A 22897-nucleotide genomic window follows, 5' to 3' on the forward strand; every position below is an offset into this window, starting at 1 on the left:
GTGCCAAGCTCCCTCCTATGCAAATTGTAAAATCTAGACAGGTGTAGGTGAAGGGATAGGGTGGAATAGAAGGGAATAGAAAAAGAGGACCTTGGAAAGATGCCCAGTCATGTAAAAGAGGGATGGGTGCCCAAAAGTTTTAGGACTTGTATATAAACCCAAAAGTGAAGGAGAAGCTCATTCTTTGGTGTGTGGCTAAAGTGGTCTCTTCTTCTCCTCTCGTCTTCTCTTCTTCTTGCTTGCTTGTGCTTGTGTTTGAGAGAGGGAGTGTGAGAGTGTAAGGAAGTGAGTGAGCGAGGATGAGGGACCGTGGTGGAGAAGCTCTCAATCTTCTTCTCTCTTCTTCTCTTTTTCTCTTCTCTCGTCTCATGCATGCGACTATGGAGGATGAAGCAAGGTGAAGGATTGAGGATACTTGAGCTTGCATCTTGAATTATGGAGCTATCGAAGGGCTTGAGGAAGGATACTACTCCTCCAAGCATCAAGGTAAGCTCACTACACTCGTAAGATTGAAGGTGTGTCGGCTAGGTGAGTGATAGTCATTTGTGCTCGCTTGAAATGCTTGAAACAATAAGCAGTCCATGGGTCTTGGCGGTTGAGCATGAGCTCCCACTACATTTTGGTTCTATTGCCGGGACAAATGGATTCAAGCTTGAGCACTTGCGTGCTTCAAATCGAGCGTGGAAGTAGGGTTCTCATCCCCAAACCAGTGCTCTTTGTAGGTAGGAGATTTGGGGGTTTAATCTTCGTGTTTTAAATGATTTGGGAAGTAGGAGGAATCATTTTAGTACTTTGGTTGTGATTTTTGTTGCATTTAGAGTAGCCTAGGATTTGGAAATCAAAGCATACCATTATAGGGTTACTGCTGTAAAATGGCCCAAAATAGGGGCAAAAAGTGGGCAAAAAAGGGGTAAAAATATGTTGAAAAAGTAAGAGCAAGCACAGGGAAACCCTCAGGTATTGGCCTAGGGGTATAAGACCCAAGGAAGAGGGAAGGAAGGCTCATTTTCAGTACAGTTATGAGAGAGAGAGAGAGAGAGAGAGTCAAGTTTTGTGATAGGGCACTATGGAATTAATTCCTTGATCCTTGCGTACAGGCGTTTCCATCATCCCAAGTGAGCTAGACTTGACCCCTAACTATTGTTTAACATTCATGTGAAATTTGACAGCAGGTGCTCGCCACCTTAGATCGAATCGAGCAAATTTATGCCTTGTCGATGAACTCGTCATGCGGGATCGGCCTATTCCATTCCTAGAATCGGACAATCGGCCCAGTCGATTGCCTTGCGGGCAAATTGGCTCATTCGATTTGGATGATTGAAAATCGAACGAGGAAATTGGACCGTCCGATTGGCGAAATCGGCCTACCAAAAATCAGTTGTCGGCCCAAGGGAATCGGCCCATCCGATTTGGCCGGTTCGATTCTAAGAATTGGAGATCGGACAAAGCCCAACCCAAAATAGACTGAAGCTGATCCAATTCTAAGAATTGGATGACTGAGAATCCAAAAAAAAAAACCCACAACTGATTGACCCTGCCAATTAACGCATAGACCGTAGCCCAACCAAGTAGGACGATGCAACAGAAATCCTAGTAGACCTAAGAGTGGCCTCATGCTTAGAGCCAAAATAGGCCAGGATGAAGAGAGCGGAGTGAGCGCAATAACTGTTTCTTGCATTCGCACTCCACTCTGATATGAACACTTGAAGTGCACTGAAGAAAGTTGAAAGCCTGATTTCACACTGTGCACAAAAAAGACACTACACATGCAGTGAGTGAATATAAGTTGAGGATTGGTTGCAATAAAAAGGAACGCACTCAAAGATAATAACAAAACAAACCCACCAATAAGAGACGACCCCAAACATAGAATGGAACCTCGAACCACGAGACCACCAAGAAGGGTAAGAACCGAGCGCCATTGAAACCGCAACTATCCCCAACTTGCTCAACCTCATAGGTAGCCTAGTGGACCAAGAAACCGTTAGCATGGCGGAACAAACATGAACTTTGGAAACGATGAGCTAGATATGAGGGACTTCTTGATCAAGATCCAACAAATGATAGGGCAATATGACCTGCAAGAAAAGGTAGATCATCAAGGTAGTCCAGCCCAGGAGATCATAGCCGACCTTGAGGAAGAGAGAAAGCTAGCACGGCAAGTGTTGTAGAGCATGGCAGCATACAATCAAGAGCAACAAGCTAGGAACTTGCAGCGAGACATGGAGATGCGAGAAGCCCATCGAATACTAACTCTAGCCGATAGGAACCGAATAAGACCAAAGGCAGAGAGGGAGAGAACGCTAGAAGTAGATCTTAAGTTGAGTGAGCTTCTCACGAAGTGACTCCTAGACCGCTAAAAAGCACAGTTGAGCAGCTTTGGCAACTACATTACTAGCTGGATTAGGAATCAACCAAGGCTCCAGGAGCCAGTCGAAAATCCCCACAATCATGAAGCAGCTAGATACTCATCAGTCTAGTGATGACGACCTGTATAGCTTTGTAGAGTAGTTCGAGCTAGTTTGCAAAGCAAATGACCTCATAGACCTCACTCAATGTGCACAAGCTTTTGGCTTATGCCTAGGTGATAAGGGCAGAATGTGGTATACTAGCTTAGATGTGGCGAATAGGACCAACTTCAACAACCTCAAGAGTCTTTTCATCAAGAGATTCTCTAAGGCGGGATATTCCAACAACCTCATAGTCAAACTGATGAACGTCAAGCAAAGGTACGAGGAGGACATTAGGGACTACGTTACTCACGTGCAGAGTTTCATTAAGAGGATCCCGACCAATGAACGACCAATAGAGTGAGCTATATCCACGGTGTTTATCAATGGAATCCACAATGAAGAGCTCTATAAGGCCTTGGCATGCAACTCAAGTTTGCACAGAGATGCGTTGAGTGGACGATCAGCTAAAGGAGAGAAGCTCCAAGAGTATGAATCAAGATAAGGATAGGTCTAGAACTTCCGAGAGAGCCACTACGTCTAGCGAGCGATCAAGCTAGACCACGCAAGACAAGGGAAAGGCCATTGACTAGAGGTAAGAGCTGGCCGAGATGAAAATGGAGCTAGCTAGATTGCAGGAATTAGTGAGGAGACCTACACCGCTTCATGTCCACCAATGTGTGTATTGTGGTGGAAACCACCTTCCAGCCAAGTTGTCAGGACCCTAGGTCTCGACCTTGTGCTAATTGCAATAGGTTCAGCCATGATGCCATGCATTGCAGGCTACCAAGGAGAATCCCATACCCACAAGCCTACAACCATCCATACCTAGGGAACCGGCTGCCAAACTTCTTCGAGAGGGGAGCCCCATTGGCTCTTCTAGCACCTAATGAGGCTAAACCAACAATTCCTAGGATGGAGATCAATCCCACAGGTATAACTAGGCCACCAATACCCTTCGTAACCCATCCATTGACCAGTCCACTATGTGGAGGACCCAAGTGAAGAGGAAGTCTACGTGAACCCTTACATCTCGTATAATGAAGAGGGCAACCCAATCCTTATGGATAATAGACCGGTGCAAGTGATGGTGTTAGGAAGAGGTAGGGTAGAGGCTTGGGTCAACAATCCCAAGACCCAATTACATGTTGGACATGCGGACACCTAGGCCACATCTCTTCACATTACCCTGAGAGGGGACCAGCTAACTAAGAGAAGGTAGACCTTAGGTGCACGAAGTGTGGAATCACTCACTTGTTCGTAGATTGCCCTAAGCAAAAACTAACCACTAGCTCAACAAGCATACCATCAGTACCATTGGGACTGTTTGGAGTCAAAACACTAGATGGGGAGGCTATGCCCATCCCATTGCATGTGACCGAGCACAAACAAAACAGGCCGGCATATCATTGCCAAGACCCAATAACTTAGATGCTACCTCAATAGGGAAAAAGAGCTGTAGAAGAAGAAAGAAGATTGAAGCCAAAGTCACGTTCAAGACTGAGAGTGCTACAATGTTGCCCAAGGGCAAGAAAATTACGAATGCAGAAGCGGAGACATCTGCTCCAAAGGTAGCATAGAAGGGGAATGCACGAGTTGGCGATATCCTAACCCAAGGCGCCAACTCGAGGTAAATAGACAAGGCCAATGAGTGGGTAAGAGAAGCCCAACAACATCTAAAAGATGTTGAAGCCTATCTTAGAGGACGATCTAGTGCAAAGACACCAGTTTCACCAACGCGGCCGGGGACAAGAGACGATATTGCACCTCAAGTAGCTCCTCTTAGGCAAAGCATGAGAACAACAAGTCAGCAAACTGGTCAATGCCACTTCTTCTTATGACACTAGTCAAGATCCCTATAACTTTAAGCTTAGGAAGCTTGCTTTGGCAAAATATGACACTATGGCAGGAGCTAAAGCAGTGGGTAGAAGGACCTATAGAGTCAGGAGTAGTCGACTTGCATGACAATGACATAATCACATAGATACCCTAGTCTAACGGTGCACTCGGTGCCCAAATCCTTATATGTTAACGCTTTTTGGGAAGGCATAGAGATGCATGCTGTGTTACTATTCTTGGCACAGGGAGATGCCACGAGAAAGGGGATTGTAGACACGAGGGTAGGCATAAGTGTGCTTAGCCATGCAGTGCTCCAGGATTGGCTTCAACGTCACACTAGCCAACAAAATGCAGGTGAAGCCATTTAGAGTATTGAAGAATTGGCCATTGAAGATTGTAGGAATGCAATTCCAAGTACACTTCATTGTTATGAAAGGTGTGGACTACGATATCTTGCTAGGCCAACCCTAGATGAGGAATGCACGAGTCAAAGAAGACTAGGGTAACGGTCTAATCTTCTTAGGCAATCGAACAAAAGTCATGAGGGTGGAGAAGAACACTTGGAAGACTACATCAGTTGACTTATAGGCCATCTCTACTCTATTGAAAGGAAATACTCTAGTTAAGGAACCGTATGGGCCACTGACAAAGTACATCCCATGTCCGGAGGATGAGCGAGATTGGTTGCACATGCTTGTCACTATCGATGAGGAATACAAGCACACTGCCAAGACAAGAAGTGAGCCTAAGAACGAGTCCTCAATATCCTTATGCATGATGGCTAGAGCTTCTAATGGACAACCAATCCCTGTCATGTTCCACATCCCAAACAACAAATGAGAACTCCATGAGATCCTTGAATATTTCACAGGCAAGCTAGATAGAAATCCAACTGCTAATTTGAAATCTCTTAGGGATCTCTTGGCCAAACCAGAGTGGAAGTCGACCAAAGTGCACAACCTAAACTTAATGTACAATTGGGCTTCAGTTGACCGATGGAAATGAGGATCTAGATCTAGGAGACGATGAGCAGTCTCGCAGACCAAGGAAGTTCAAACCACGAATATGAGATCTGCTAGTCCTTCAGCATCAAAAGTGAAGAGGACATTGACACAATTGAGTATGACATTGATGGATGAGTAATAGAGCAAATACGAGCAGACTCCAAGACATGGGAGGGGAATACCTTTGGAATTGAACGGGGAATTATGAGAATGGAATGTGATAATGCCTGCCTGGAGCACATAGGAGCAATGAGCAAACTAGCCTCGCTCAACCCAATGCCGTATCACTACTTTGGGCAAAGATAGCATTTGAATTAAGACCACATAGAGAAACTCCCTCTTCTAGCAAAGATGGAGAGTTTGACTTAGAATCAGAGATAAGCTATGGCAATGACCTCGAAGTACCCCAACCCCCTACAAAACCAAACTCACCAAGGGAGACTTGCTAGTCCACCTAAGGCGCAAGTAGTTAAAGGAGGAAAGGAGAAAGCAAACCTAGGAGTTAGAAGCTAAACAACAGAAGAAATTGCAAGACCTACCAAAGAGATTTACGACATTCAAGAAGGGTGATAGGGTAGTGATCTTGCTAGGAGCCAAACGACAAGGGCAAGCAAGTGATCCAATAGAAGGACCAATTAGAGTCAAGGAGGTTAATCTAGCCAAGGTGACCTATCTTTATAGCCCATGACTTGACCAAGGAGGAGGAAGCAAGTCTCATTTCTCTCTTAAGAGAGTACATAGACGTATTTTCTTGGTCCCTCGATGAGCTAAAGGGGATAGATCCAAGTGTAGTGACTCATAACATCCCTATGACACCAGATGTAACACTAGTCAAATAGAGTCATATCCTATGAATCTCAAACGCGTGCTGTGAAAGGGGAAATAGACAAGCTAATGTAGGTTGGGTTCATCTATGAAATTGAGCACATGGAATGGGTTTCACCCATTGTCATCGTTATGAAAAAGAATGGAAAGATCAAAGTGTGTGTCAATTATAGGAAGGTTAATGCTGCCACGAAGAGAGACAATTATCCACTACTGTGTACAGAGCACATGCTAGAAAGAGTGGTGGGCAAAGAAGGCTACAATTTTCTGAATGGCTTCTCAGGATACAACCAGGTGCAAGTGCATCCTGACAATAGACATAAGACTGTATTTGCCACTGAATGGGGTGTCTTTGCCTATGGAGTCATGCCCTTCGGGTTGACTCTAATGCGCCATCCGTGTTTCAACGATTCGTGTGTGCCATTTCAAGGACATGCCTAGGCGTGAGCTAGAAATATTTGCAGATGATCTCTGTGTCCATTCCAACTGCCAGGAACACCTAGATAAGCTATGTGTTGTCTTTGAATAATGTTGATTATATCGTCTCTTGTTGAACCCCCTTAAGTCCCAATTTTGGGTAAAGCATGGTTGCATTCTAGGGCATGTGGTGTCAAAGAACGGCATTGCTATGGACTTCTTGAAAGTCATGGTAATTGTTGACCTTCCACCCCCAATTGATTATAGGGGAGCTCAATGCTTTTTAGATCATACATGATACTACCGACGGTTTGTGCTAAACTATGCATCAATTGTTAGACCTCTTTACAAACTACTCATAGTATTCGAGTGGACTGAAGAATGCCAGTGCGCTTATGAGGAGTTGAAAAAGGCTCTAACACCTATCTTAAGAGCCTTAGACTAGACCATAACCTTCCATGTGCATATTGATGCTTCAAAGTTTTCCATGGGGGCAATGTTGTGCTAGCCTGGTGAACACAACTTAGATTATCTTGTGAGCTTTGCTAGCAGACAACTCATAGATACGGAGATGAACTACCACGGAAAGGAAAGGACTAGCCATGGTATTTGCTGTGAAGAAATTCTAGCATTACCTCTTGGCCACACCCTTCACTTTCTTTGTTGATCATTAAGCATTGCTCTGTCTAGTGAATAAACCATGCACTACAGGACACATTGCTTGATGGTTGCTTCTGCTTCTTGAATTTGACTTCTCAGAGGTGATACACAAAGGGAAACAACACTACATGGCTAATCACATGTCTCTCATACCCACAGGAGAAATCGTTGGACACGGTATAATGGATGACTTGTCGGATGCATGCCTCTTTAATTTTTCTAGTGAGAGAGATTTATTTAGAGCCGATTTAACGCCATACTAGACAAACAACATAGCCCAAGTGTTGGAGTGTGAAATAGCTGAGAGAGACATTGAGAAGGCTTGACTTAGGCATCTCACCCTCAAGATACAACCATATCAACTCATAGATGGTCAACTCTATAGGCTAGGACAAGACAACTTGTTGCGTAGATGCATGTGCAAGCATGAGATGCATGATGTGCTCATAGAGGTGCACAGCAGAATTGCGGGAGAACATTTCAGTAGAGACATGATAGCATGCAAGGTGCTGCAATCTCAATTGTGATGGCCCATCCTTTTTCGTGATGCAGTAAGATTCGTAAAACTTTGTGATGAGTGCCAATGGACCAAGGTACCTGTTCGAAAGGACAAAATGGAGATGACCCCTACTATTGCGAGACAACCATTCGAAAAATGGAGAATAGACTTCATTGGACCCATTAGTTAAGCAACACAATACTCACAAGCCAGATATATCATAATTGCCACGGATTACCTTACGAAGTGGGCCGAAGCTCGAGCTACTAGAAAGAACAATGCTAGAACCATGGCCAAGTTTCTTTGGGAACAAGTGATCTCATGATTCGATTGTCCCATCGAGCTGGTTAGTGACCAAGGCATGCACTTCATCAACGAAGTGATTGCCTTCACCTTCCTGATCGTACATCGAAAGTCCTCACCCTACTATCCTTAAGCAAACGGTCAAGTAGAATCCACGAATAAAATTCTAATGAACGTGCTGACCAAGGTGATCTCTGCCTTGCGTAGTGACTGGGACAACAAATTGATGGCAACGCTATGGGCCTATCGTACAGCCTATTAAACGATTGTGTGTTAGACTTCTTTCCGACTGACCTATGGTACAGAAGCTATTCTACCGATATAATTCTTCAATCCTAGTCTAAGGGTAGCCATCCAGGAGAGGTGGGAAGGAAGGGAAGCATGGACGGATCATCTAGCTAAGTTTGGAGCGCATTGATTTGTGAGAAGGCACGAACAAAAAGTTGGTTTGACAAGCATATCAAATAGCGAGGCTTTGACTAGGGCGACCTTGTACTACTGTATTTGGTAAAGGGGCATAGCAAAAGATGAAGTTCAGAGGCTTAGGACCTTTTAGAGTCCGTGCCATTAGTCGAATAAGTAATGTGGATCTGGAAACCCTAGACAACAACGGCATAGGTTTTGTCACCCTCACAAAATAGAAGATGAGGATGAAGAAGTTGTAACACCCACCTACTTGCATATAACAGTCACTACTAAGAACACGACCTCATTTAACGCATTGATAGAGAAAGGAGCTGACTGTAACATTCTAACCCATGATCATTGGACCCAAATCAGTCAAATCCAGCTACAACCCACAAGCACAAAGCTCAATCCTTTTGGGATTCAATCACATGCACTTTTGGGAAAGTGCAATGCCATAGTCTCTATTGGGTCTAAGAGCATACCCATAATCTTTTATGTGTTGCTGAATGCAAAAGATGTGGGTAAGGAATCACTACTAGGACACACATTTAAAAAACAAACCCACTGTCATGTTGATTATGAGTCGCAGCGCATCCACCTTGTCATTGGCAATGTACGCATAGTGATGGCTTTTAGCAAGGGTAGCATGGCTCTATCAAAGACCGTAAAGCCACCGATAGAGACACCCACAACTAAGTCTAAAAAGGGGGGTGGTGGCTTGTCACAACCCGCTGAGTCTGAACGCCAATGCACCATTGTGAGCGGAACCAAGACCGATGAACCCAAGTTCAAATGGGTCCTAAAACATCAAAGACCACCACCTCGAAGTACTTAAACACGACATCACAATGCTACGAAGCGCTACTCAATACCTAGGAGGCAAAGAAGACATTATGGGCATAAAAGAACAATCAAACCGAGGTAGATCCCTAAGATCCTATTGTAGGCACAAGGTTATTATGAGGGCAATACCTGGATATAGGTACCTACAGCTAAGACTACCAATGGCACCCTTCAATCGCAACCCTCAAGCTTGACCATGCAAGATCGAATGATAAATTTGGAACCAAAACCACCAATAGCTCAAGCTGGTAAGCCCATCCAACACAAGACTACTAAGTTTGTAGAGCCTCAACTAATCTATTGGCCAAAACCGCAGCATGCTATCCCTAAACCACCTCAAGCTAGCACTGCAAATGTCCCCAAGTCCTTTCAAATTCTTTGCAATAGAGACTCAACATCATAGCTCTAACGTCCAAGAGGCAAAGCTGCACTTGCAAGACCCCTCAACACTGCAGCAGACATTAGCAACCATCGCTAGGCTTAATCCCCTCTTATGAGCACCAATCAATCCATACTTTGGCCTCAGATTTGGTTGAGAATACAGGGGATGACTTAGTCACTTGTATTCTCCGCTTAGATGCCACCTTCATGACTCTTGCTAAAAGCTATGACCAGCTAGACTTAGGTCTCTTAGAGATGAACCTATGGCCATGAAAATGCATACATTCCCTCAAATTTTGCATTCAATAAGGCCTCACAAGCAGTTGAGGAGTTAATTGCCATTGAGATATCCATAGAACAAGCTTGCAAATGCCTTATCACCTCATACAACAAAAGCACAGTCTCAACCACAACTCATGAGGTGGAAGAGTTACAGTACCTCACTAAAAGCAATTCCGCCTTCTTGAGCAAATGGTATGCTCTTTGCCTTCAATGGGAACAGAGAGGCTGCCAAATCATGACTCACGCTGAGCAAAGACGTGCAATAAAAACCTCAGAGTATGACCCAACTTATGTAGCTCCAAGCTCATATAGGGTGTTGACCATCATCCGCAATCACCCCCTAGAGGAACACATCCTGACCCATCCTTATTTAGGCCGTATTCTCTTTGAGGAGAAGTTACACATTGCTAGCATAATCAACTCCGGTGACTTCCTAATTGATGTCTAACCTGCGTCACTCACATAGGCATCTGACCTTTTGCATGGATTGCTATGCTATCCTGGAGTACAATCCAAACTTCTATGCGTGGCTCATGTGAAAGTAACGCCCCACACGTGCTGAATGCCCTTAACCCTTCATTCTCCAATCTTAGGAAGGATTTTTGTCAAATTCAAAGAGGAGGAGGACAAGGTGAAGAAAAATCAAATCGAAATTAAAAAAACAAAACTCAAACCAAACAATAGAATAAGTGTAGAAAATAAAAAGAAAACAACAAAACATAAAGTGGAAGGAAGGGGGAAATGATGGTATACTTGTGCTTGCTTGGAATGTATGAATGACATAAAAGGAAAATCTTTGTCAATATTAAAGAAGCTTGTCATTCTTGTCACTCCAAAATGTAAAATTACCTCAATAATGAACTAATGAAAAGTCATTTTTGCCATGCAGGAACCGAGAATGACAACACACAAGGACAAGGGACACCTCTTTTCTTTCACCAATGATGAGTGCCACAGATATGGCATCGGCTTCGAGACTTGCAACTACAACCAACTCAATTTTCAAAGTGTCACTAACTTGGAAGAGTTAGGGCTAGGGAATGACCAACAAAGCAGGTTGTGGATCAATGCAATCTAGCCAGATATGTAGAGAAGTTTGAGATCGACCACCAAAAGTGTTTGGATTTCTTGAGGACTTATGATGCTAGGAGGGAGGTTGGAAAAGTGCAAGGAGGAGAGATTAAGGAGATGGAAGTGAGACTCATCCCGCGAACCTAATCGAACGATCCTTAGGATTGGTCCACAAGCCTAAAAGGAGGCCTAAAAGAGATGTGTACTCCATGCTATAGATGGATAAGGACAAGGTACACACCAATGTGATGGGATCAACTTGGAAGATGTGCTGGATAGGGCGATAAAAACGCAGTCCAAGCTAGCACATACCCTCTTCTCTAGCCTACGATACAATGCAGTAATGCATAGAATCACTATCCCCATGTTGGAAAGTGTGGCGGTCAAGGCCTTGGATGAAGTGAACTTGAACTCATATGTGCGAAAGACAAGCTAAGACACTATGAGGAAGGCAAGCAAGTGGAGAATCCTTGTCATCAACCACAAAAAAGGAACGCAAAACCCCTGTATCAAAGGCCTCATTTGTCTGTTTCGGGGGGATACTCATGACTTTAATTAAAGATGCCATTGGGGAGGTGGAAGGACCCTAGCACATGGGGGAGACGCCAAATAGGTCACCCTCTCAAGAGCAAGATGTACCACCAAGCCTAGAAGCCCACTGCAGTCTCCAAATATGAGAAGAGAACAAGAACCAGAAGAAGAAAGGATGGAGAAGGGGAGGGCTAAAAGACGCACCAAGAGAAGGCAAGAGAGGCCAAGAATGCTGTCAAGTGAAAGAATTGAAACCAATAGTGAGAAAGAACAAATCCGATCAACCCAAAGGAAGCCCCAAAGACCAAGGAAATAGGCTCCCCAAAGAAGCAGCAAAGGGAAACTGAAGAAAGAAGGAGAAGTAAGAGCTACTAAAAGCGCATAGAGAGTCTAAGAAAGCCAAAGAAGAGAGAATAAACAAAGAGAAGACTGAACTACAAAGAATAGCAAAAGAATAAAAAAGGGTAGAGGAGGAAAGAAGAAGGAAGGCAAAAGAAGAAGACGAAGAGTTGAGGAGGAAGGAAGAAGAGGACTTGGCATGAACTGTGCAGATGTCCATTAAGTAGCAATGCAAACAAGAGGAATTGGCAGCAATGAGCCCACCAAGGCAAGATAGAGACCGGGGACTAGTGGTCAAGTGCAAGAAGACTTGCATCTGCCTGTTCTAGAAGGAAAATGCAATTCCGCACTCCACCCGATCTCACCCATCATATTGCCAGCCACCCCAACCATTGCAGCGACACAAGGCACCCCAACCACAGTTGATGCCATCAATCTCATGGCATGGGTGCAGTTCTTAGTAGACAAAGCAGATACCCCAACAGCCAAATCTAGTGTAGAGATCCTAATGAAAGGAATGAAAAGACCAACAGCTACTGATGTCAGTATTTTAAGTGACAAAGAGTCGAGGTTACTACCATTGCAGGGCTGCAGTCCAATGATTATGATGACCATGTCAAGGAGCTTTACGCTCAATTGGAAAGAACAAAGGAGGAGAAGAAAGCCATAGTGGCAAAGCTAGAAGTTGAAAGAGAAATGTCGACTGTTTTCCAACTAGAAGAGACACACCAAGTGGCCATACAACAAAAAGAAATCAAGGAGCTAAAAGTAGAGCTCAAGGCAAGCAAGATAAGGAGGAATATTGGCAAGAAAGACTAGAAGAAGAGAATAAGGAGCTAGTAAGAATGCAAAGGGAGTACAAGCTCCTGATCCTATAGCAAGTGGAGCTCAAAACTAGGATGAGAAGGCTCCAATAAGACATGGAAGATCTCACCACACTAGATACTGAGAGAGCATAAGAAAAAGAGGAACATCAAAGAGAGAGGGAAGAAGTGGACTATAGACCGCAAAGGGAGATAGAAGGACAAGGGAGATTGGAAAGAGAGATCGAGTGCCTAACAAAGGAGAACAATAAATGACACAAAAATGGAAGGGGCAGGAGCCGACGATAGTGGCCTTGTCACAAAGGCAAAGTGAAGGCTTGGAAGAAATGAAAAAGAAGGTAAAGGAATGGGAGGCCAAGAGTGAGAAGAAAGTGAAAGACCTGGCAAACTGTTTAGCCCTTGCAAAAGGAAGTATAATACTGGCAAAAAGTAGGGTAGATGGCGCTTAGGAAAGTCTAGAGGCCCAGCAACATACCTTCCTCAACACAATCTTGGACATCACACTCTTTAAAGAGGAGGAGGCAGTTGATAAAGGAAGCTAGAAATAGCTTGCAAGGCGGTAAGGCAAGGGTTGTGCTCCCAAGTCTAGGCAATAAGAGTCAACAAGAAAACCTACTAAGAGCGGACTTGACATCGTAGGAAGTGAATGCATTAGGACGCTAAGAGGAACAACCAATAGGAAGCAAAAGCAGGATCAAGCCATGACGGGGCGCAACGAGATGAGGAGTTGGTCCCACCACCTCCCTCGCCACAGCTAGAATCCCCTCAAGAACAATATACCACATCAGAAAGGAAAATTAATGCTAAAAAGAAAAGAGCTAGAATTTTGAACATGCACACAAAAGAGCAAAACTGCAACCACCTACAGTCCCAGAGCCTCCTATCCCACCGAAGAAAGACTACTTACCCATGAATTGGAACATGGAGCTATCACTATGGGAGCAGTGGGAAAACCACCGCCAGTACCCAGTGGCCTTGAGCTCAATGTTATCAACCAAAGTGGTAAAGGAAGTGTTCGCATAGGAAGAAGGCTTGGTGATCGATGGCTTGCCGAAAGAGAGAAGAATCCAACCACATGGGGGATGGAATCTCCAAACTACTAGGAAAATAAGGTTGAGGAGGTACCCTATATGGTGAAAGGCTACGAATCCCAACCTAAATGGAGGAGAAGAGTCTGGAATGGTAATGTAGACGTCTGGATATCATTTTGTGGCTCCCCGACCTCTAAGCGAAATGATTCTATCTACCTACCGTATCTTAGGAGGGCAGGAGTAGATTTTGATCTTGACATCCATGGCCAATATGACTTCCCTAAGACTAGGAAGCACTCACTTTCTTAGAAAAGGATTTTGGGGACTCCATGGCCCACTTCTTAGGCGAATTCTCTTCCTACCCAGACTTCGCCTTTGTAACAACATGTAACTATATTAGATTACTTAGGACACTCCTCAATCAACATCCTGCACCTGCAAAATACCACCTTCCACCGTGGGAATAGATAGATGTGCCATGACTCGACTGATGCTGTGTGCTACTCTACTCCCTTCATTTTGCATGGCCTCCTTAAAGACATGAACGACAGTCATTTCACTTTTTGTAGCCATCCATTTTTGTCCACCACTCCTCTCTATGTTAGGATAGGCCAAAAAGGGTATATGCTAAGTAGTAACTTCCTTAGTAAATCATTGAAGCCCCCTACCTCCCCATCTCACACTCAAGAGACCGAGGAATAGATCCTCAATTTTGTATTGCCCCTCGAAGGTCATAATCAAGAAAAGAAAAGAAAGAACAAAAAAAAAAAAACACAAGGGCCATCTTTCTCCCCTGAGAGTCACCATCATTGCACCTAGGATGTACCCTAGCCCTGTTCACCCATTGCACACTTAGGGCACATCAAGGGCAGGACACACCAAGGGGAGCTCATGCTCACCTTTGGTTAGACTTGTCTTCCTAAGTCACGTCCACAACACCTCCCCTTGCACAAACTAGGTCCTTAAGTGTGGGACAATACCTGGGTTTGACCCAACTCCTAGTTCCACATCACAAGCACATGAACATAGCACAATAAGGTAGGCACACCCCTAGGAAAGTGCACGATCTTCCTTTTTTAGGTACAGTGAAGGCAATGAACCCCCAACTTCAGAGGCCCATCATCCACTGCAATAACTGGTCTGCAAACTCTCAGCTCAGGAATGCCAAGCTTTTTGTAGATCAGTGGGGCAAGGTCAAGGCCTTGAATTCAAGTGTAGTTGGAGGGAATATTAATAGAGATTCAACCAAGCCCATATTAATGACAAGTGACCTTTCTTCTTAAGTCTCAAGGTGCTTTTTGGATAGATTTGAGCTGACTTTGCTCAGTTTGAAGTAGGATAATTTGATGTATATACAATAGATAGCAAGTATTTAACTTGAAAGATTTATGCATTAAAGGTTTACATGCTTCTCGGGTATGACATATGCTTACGTGACTACTTAGCATTGATGTATAGGCTTGGACATATCTATGGTGACATCTGAGGCTTTGTTTTGAGCTACATTGGATGTTTTGGCATTGGCCTTATGCTTTTGTCATTTCAATGGCTTCTACTATTACCAACTTGAAGAAACTATTGGGTTTTATGCTCCCAGCTTATGCTTCATGTATCTTGGATGCTCGAATGTCATCTCCTTGATGTATTGAGCCAGCATTGCTCATTTGGAATTCTTTTTTGTTCCAGTGGGAGCCTCTTTCATGCACTTTGGATGTTACATAGAGCTTTGGATTTATGCAATTGAGCTTGACTTCATTCCATTGAGACTATAGGATCCTTGTTTTATGTCTATGCTCTCAGATGCTATTTGTATTAAGTTATTGCTTAGTGGGCTTATTTGATCTATGCTTTGAGCCCGACACCTATCTTCATCAGTTTGTTGTCAGTAATGCATACACCTCATATGGCCATGTATTGCGCTTCCGTTATACTTGCTCAATTAGTCGTGTATCTGGCCGCTCTTTTTTGTTTACTTGAGACCAACTATATGCATGGCATTTTGTGCCTCTTGGATGTATCTCTATCTAACATTGAGTTTGACAGTTCTTGGTACCGATTGCATGCTCAAGATCTATTGGGAGTTCATGGATAGCCCTACTCCTTGTTGTTTCTCATGTGAGACATTGTATTGGCTTTGATTTTGGATTGTTTTACTGTCATTTATAGTAGTAGCTTGTTTATCTTGGACTATGCTTTCATTTCTTACATTATGACTGGTGGATTGAATGACAATGCTATCTTTAACATTGAGAAGTTGGATGGCATAAATTATAGTTATTGGAAGGAACAAATCTAATAGACGATTTGGCCGAACTAGATGAGTTCTATAAATCTACGATCATTTTGTCACTCTCTAAGCATGTCTACGATAATGTTGTCTCAAATGGCACATGCATGGGAGTTATAGGATAAGATTCATAAATTTTATGATAAGCAAAGCCCTACCTCTCAAATGTATTGGCTGAAGCAACTCATGGACCTTCATATGAAGGAGGGGACTTCCATGTCTTTCCACTTAAATGAGTTTCATTCTATTTTTAGCCACTTGTTTTTGTAGGGAATTGAAATTAAGGATAGCCTTTCTCCCTTATTTTTGCTGGTTACATTGCTTGAGTCATGTGACTCATTCCATACTACTATGTGTATAAATATGCCTACTGATGGGTTGAAATTGTAGGATGTAGAGGGTGCTCTCTTGAGTAAAGAGGTTAACAAAAAGAATGTAGATGCTTCCCACACCTCTCATGCTTTAATAGTTAGAGGCAATGATGGTAGGAGCAATAATGACCATCATGGAAGAGACTCTCAAAAGCTTCGTTCTCAATCACACGGATAGTCTCGTAGTAAGTCTAATAGTGGCCGTAAGTCTACATTGACTTGCCACTATTGTGGAAATCAAGGTCATATTTAGCCATAGTGTCATAAAATGAGTGATGACAAGCACAATAAAAAGGTAAAGGACAAAGTGTAGGAAAACAATGATGGTCATAGCATTGTCACTAGCAAGTCTAGTGTCAAGATTGAAGAGACTAATGTCATGAAAACTAATTCTAATGATGACTACATACTTGCAGCTTCTTCTCTTAATATTTTGTAGTTGAATGATGCCTTGTCTACTTGTGCTTAGTGTGAGCTACTTGATTTAGGGGCTTTATTTCATGTCACCTCTCTGTGGGAGCTTTCACTCAACCGCCAAGACCCACGGACCACTTATTGCTTCAAGCGTTTCAAGCGAGCTCTAATGGCTATCTCTCACCTAGCTGACGCGCCATGCCTACCTTATGAGTGTAGTGAGCTTACCTTGATGCTCGATCGAGTACCCTCCTCTCTCTTGCACACCATTAGCTCCACGACTCTTGATGCTAGCTCAAGCATCCTCAAGCCTCCTCCATCTCCAAGCTCCATCCTCCATAGCCGCACGCGCGAGAGAAGAAGAGAAGAGAAGAAGAGAAGAGGAGATGGTGAAGAGCTTCACCCTCTTGATCCCTCACTCCCACACACTCACTCCCTCACACTCTCATTCCCTCTCTCTCAAGCGCACACACAAGCAAGAAGGAGAGAAGAAGAGAGGAAGAAGAAGACTCCCTTTGCCACACACCAAAGAATGAGCTTCTCATTCACTTTTCAACTTTATATACAAAACCCTAAATCCCTTTTGGGCGGTCATCCCCTTTTTTACAAGGTCGGCCATTGGTCTAAGCCCATTTCTCATTTTCCACCATTCTAATTTATCTTATTCCCAACTAATGCGTACAATTTGCACAGGAGCGAGCCTAGCACTCTTTTACAAGGATTTGGGAGTGCTTCCACACTTAATGGTGCGCCTTTTACTCTTTTGCTGTCTCGGGGTGACACTGAGACTTTCTGAGAGTTGTGCCTGAACATTTAAATTTTTTAGGGTCTGGTTACCGGTCAAGGCGCATTTTCCTTCTTTTATCCTACGTCTATTTTTGCTATTTCCTTTTTTCCTTTTCCCACTCCTCTGCTCCATTTTCCCACTCCTCTGTGCTGCGGTAAACACGGTAAACATTACCCCCCTCCTAGCCAAGTGCCAGTCCCATGGCACTACGGTGGGAAGTAGTGGCTAGTTGGGTTTGCTGCTAGGCAGAGCTAGTAGGCAGATGACACTGATTCAAAGGTGTTTGTGTGAATGAGAGGTGATGGAGTTTACTGATGATGACCAGGAGAGATTTCGGCATGCTTTAGGCTTCATGAAGATGCTCGGCATTTCTTACCTAGTGGTGGCTTCCATTCTGCGACGACGACTTATTGGGGTTCCAGTTGGCTGGTGAAAAATATGTAGCTGTTCGTCCCTTGAGCATCAGAAACGCTTGAAGCAATAAGCAATCCCTTAGGAAGATGGTATTGGAGGGATTTATGCTGGAGAAGCCCCCCCCGAACTTTGCCTTAACAAAGATATGCTTTGTCTTCGCATTGAAAACCTATGTCTTTGATTTGAAGGTCTCTGTCTTTGAGTTGAAGGTCTTCAGTGCTGCGTTGAAGATCTTCAACCTTGCATTGAAAATCTTCAGGCTTGTGGAATCAATAAGCGATCCGTAGATCTTGAGGCGTTAGGCATGCAACTTGGGAAGATGAGGTTCCAAGATCTATGCCAATGGTAGATCTATTATTGAGTACTCATTTTGCTTGATTTGGTTTAATCATGGTAGCCATCAGCAGGAAGATGGTTCACGACATGAAGCATGTTGGTCCGCCCACTCCAATGCAGAAGAGCTCCTGAAACAGCAGCAATGGTGTCATGTCCGGCACATGGAAAAAGTTTTGGTCATTAAAGGATACTGCGGGTGATCTTCTTTAGCTGAGTAGCCCGTTTTTGAAACTTGAACATAACCTGCAAGAAAAGTTGTGCACTCCCTAAGGGGTGTGTCTGCCTCTCCGTGTAGTGCATGGTGTTTGTGGCTTAGGGTGACAGGTCTAACCATAGGCGAGTGTTATCTCCCTAGGCATGTCCTGCCCTTGATGTGCCCAAAAGGTGAAGTGGGGGATCAAAAGGGGCTAGGGGGTTAGGAGTGGAGCCGGCCGATCGAAGTCATCGGACACGCCTAATTTGAGAACCCCTAGGTGCAGTGATAGTGCTTATGTGCTAAGTGAGTGCTTTGTTGTCATGCTTCTGCTTCACCTTTCTTTCTTAGATTTTCTCTTTTGTACGGTTTTTTTTTTTGGTAATAATTTACAAGGAAAGAAGTAACAGAGAGGAATGTTTTGTGGGCCATGCAATGTGGGCGGTTGGCAAGGGTGCTTTCGACAGCGTGGCTTTGCCGCGGCTCGTTGTGGGGATATGGATACTATTACTCACGCTGATCATGTTGGGAAGGAGGTTGGGTTTTGCGGGATCTAGTAAGGAAGGGTCGGCTTTGCAGATACCTACGTAGAGCGAGGCGGGTTTGGAGTGTGGTGGTGGAGAGGAAGGGATGACTACAAGTCGAAAATCGGCTGTTGCTCATATCCTCTAAAAGGGCTAGGCAAAACGAGGGTAGGAGCGTGGCTCGCATCATGAGACGGGCCATGGCACAGCTATCAATCATGTTAGGATTGAAGAAGAGAGGGGGTAAGTTGCGCTCTTGTGGAGTGGGATATATCCTAAGGAGAATTCTAAGTAGGCGAAGGTAATTACAAGTGGTGATAAATGCTGGGTCAGGGCAAGAGGAGAATGTGTCCAGGAAGTGTACAATGGCATTACAGAGATCGCTAGGGGTGAAGGTAAGAGCATCTTCGTAATTTGTACAATTAGGGTTGTAGATGACTGGGAAATCATACCTTCCATGGGCACTTGGGTCAAAATCGATTCCAATCCTCCGAGGGTACGGCATGTGGGTGGGATCATTACGCTCGGAGGGGAATGCGTTGCAAAAGGTCATCCAAGTGTCCATATTCATCAAACATAGCCTTCTCCTCCATAGAGGTTGGCTTTCGAATCCTGGCATAGATCTTGGCGGTCTGAGTACCTTGTTCTGCCAGTATTCGCTATCCACATTGCTCCATGCAGTCCGATGCTGCTCTCTTTCCAGTAATCACCTGTCTCTCAGCCTTCCAGCGACACCTATGACTTTGTCCACCACTTTAATGGGTAAAACTCTTCTTAAGTTCGTGGGGAAGGTGAAAGCGAAGTCATAGGGCTGTCTATTCAGCTCCTGCTGCTCCCAGGATGTCTGCTTGGAAGCGAGCAGGGCGCTCTTCTAGGGTAGGCGAAATTGGCACTGCGGCTGCTATCACTGGCTGAGCCCTCTGTCTAGCCTTGACCTCTTCAATAAGCTTCCTCTGCCTTTCTTCTTGGGCAGTTGCTCTCTCTGCGGATGGGTCAGTGGGCGGCTGGTCTTCCGGTGGTGGTGAAGGTGGTGGATGGACCAACTCCTTCTCTTGAGGTCCCATTTCAAAACTGAAGTCGGTCTCATCCCTCTCTTACCGTTGCTCTGGCTACACTACCTTTGCTATGAAGCCCAATGAGTCTATCTCCTGGGGAGATAGACCTTCCCCTAGTACTGCCTCACGTTGTTCTTCCAGGCTTGGGCTGGCTCTTGTCATTCGAACCGACAGCTGTAGTCTTGCTTTTAGTGCTCTGCGCGCTATGCCTAGTTTCTTGCAGGCCGTTTCCACTGTCTCATTGTCTTCTGGCACTATTACATCCAGCAGGGCGGTCATGAAAGCATGTTGTTGAGCATTGAAGCTCATGGAGACGGCACCTGCCCTACTTTCTGCCATTAGTTTATCTTTCTCCAGCTGTCCTAGGCATTGGGCGAGAGTCTGCACCCGTCTTTCATTGTGAGTGGCCCACTCCTCGGCCCTCTTTCTCATATCCTCCAGACTCTCGCCTTGCCTTTGAGCCAGCACTGTCAGTCGCTGCTCTTGGTCTTGCATGTCCTTCTTCAGCTGTACCTGTTTCTCTTGCTCCGCACTCAGCTCCTGTCTTAACTTTTCTATCTCTTGCTCATACCTACGAGCCCTCTCTTCTCGTACCACCTCCAGGTCATTCGCAGCCTTATGGATCTTCTCCCCCTAGGCCTGCAGATCCTCGCAAAATCCTATAAGTTCATCATTTTGCCGTCTTAAAGATGCCATGACCTCGGCGTCTTCGCTGGCCTTGGTCTCATACTCGGCTTCCGCATCCTCCTTTTCCTGGAGCTGCCCTTTCAGCTCATGTAGTTCTCTTTGAGCTGGGGCTAGCTGCCTCGTTGTTTCCAGCTAGAAGACGGCTCTAGCCTCTTTCTCAGCTTCCAGCTTAGCAGCCGCTGCTTTCTTCTCTTCCTTCATCTTTTCCAGCTGAGCTAGCAGCTGCTTCACGTATTCATCATACTCTTGTGCTGGCATGCCTGTTGTGGGGACGGAGGTGGTGGAAGTTTCTGTTTTTTGTCTCTTTGGGTCCCTTCACGACTCTGCATCGGCAGCTATAGGTCTCTTAGTTTCGGGTGTAGAGAGCGTGACCTCTCCTCTTCCTTGGCCCATCTGCTTGTCGACCAAAAACTGCACCCACCCCAAGACATTGCTGAGATCAACCTTAGGAGTGGAGCCTTGGGTGGCAGTGGTAGTGGGCATTGTCATGATGAGAGTGGCTGGTGTGGTAGGTACGAAGAGAGGGGGAGTTGGCGTCATTGGTTCTTTGCCTTTTCCTTCTGTTGGGGGCGGGGGCGCGATTTTCGGCACACTGGTACTGGAACCAGGTGCTTCTGTTCTGTGTGGGCTCTTTGCGCCCTCCTCATCCCTTTTGTGCTTCTCCTCAATGGAGCGACGGGTGGCCAGCGCTATTTCTTCCTCTTCCTTTCTTCTCAACTCCTCTTCAGTCTTCTTCCTCTCCTCCTCTGCCTTCTTTGATTCCACCTCAGCTAATCTTGCCTCCTCTTGCTCCTTTTTTCTCTCCTCCTCATCCCTGAGCGACTCCCTCCGAGCCCTCTCCAGTTCTTCTTTTTCTTTTTTCTTGCGCTCTTCTTCCCTCTTTCCATGCAGGGCTTTCGTTCTTTGTTCTGCGTGCGCCTGTGGGCTGCCCTGGGACTCTCCCTCCTCGTCTTCGTCAGTCTCTGTTTCATCTGAAGACCTATGCTGTTCTTTTGTGTGAGGTGGGGATTGTGACGGCGACTCGTCACTTTCTTCTCCATCTCCCTTCTTATCTTCTTCTTCCCGTCCTTGCCCTAGTGCTTCTCGGATTATGGCAGTAAGGATGCCTCCAAACCCTATGGTTGAGGCCTTAGAGGACGATGCCTTGCGTATTGATCTGGACGATGGGGATTCTCCTCCAGCGGCTCTTCCTCCTATTGCTAGAGCCTTAGCTGAAGCCTCTATGGTTCTTCTCACAAACCCGTTTAGGTTTACCTCGTCCAGTGATTGTGCTGCAATGCTGTCGAGCAGAGGCACGTTGATCTGGCTCATTATGATGTTGTACCTCTGGCTCGAGAACAAAGTGTGCACCCATTTTGCTTGCAGCTGGATATCTAGGTTTGGGATGTCTGCCAAGCTAATCCCATCGTTGGTATGGACCTTCACCTTGTTCATTCCCAACATGGCGTAGACGTCTTAGGGATCCACAACCAGGTATTTCTCTCATAGTAGCCTTGCGCACGTAAGAGGGCTTTAGGGACCCATCTTTGCTTGATCATGTGGCGCTTTCTGTTACTCCGTCTTGGCCTCCTAGGGCTAGAGTTTTTGGTCTTATGAGGATAGGAGTGTCGACTCCTAGGCGGCGGTTGTGGCTGTTTGGACTTCCACTGGAATCTAGGCTATTGAGCTTGATGTTTTACTACTGTGGGTTGTGATTCCTGAATTCTGGAAGGTGGCGGCCGTGCACTACCCCCCTCCGTAGATTTGGTTATGGAGAATTCTATTGGTGGCTTTGGGGAAGGTGATGAAGTCGCGCAGCCCTTGCTAAAAGCAGTGACAATGCGAATGTTGCCTATTGCGAGGTGGATGCACTGCAACTCATAATCAATATGGCAGCGAGTCTGCTTTTTGAAAGTGCACCCTAGTAGTGACTCCGTGCGTGCGGCTTTTGCATTTGGCAACACGTAAAAAATCATTGCAATAGCCTCAGACTTGATAGAAACGGCTACTTTGCACTTGCCGAGAAGTGCGTAGGGATGGGCCCCATATGGACTTAATTTAGCATTCGTGGGCTGAAGTGGTGGTCTGCCAAGTTTGGTCCAATGATCGTGAGTTAGAACATTGAAGTCTCCTCCCTCATCGA

This window comes from Lygodium microphyllum, chromosome 20 (assembly GCF_053477565.2).
Source record: "Lygodium microphyllum isolate KBCC chromosome 20, Lygodium_microphyllum_v1.1.10, whole genome shotgun sequence".
Classification (NCBI taxonomy): Eukaryota; Viridiplantae; Streptophyta; class Polypodiopsida; order Schizaeales; family Lygodiaceae; genus Lygodium; species Lygodium microphyllum.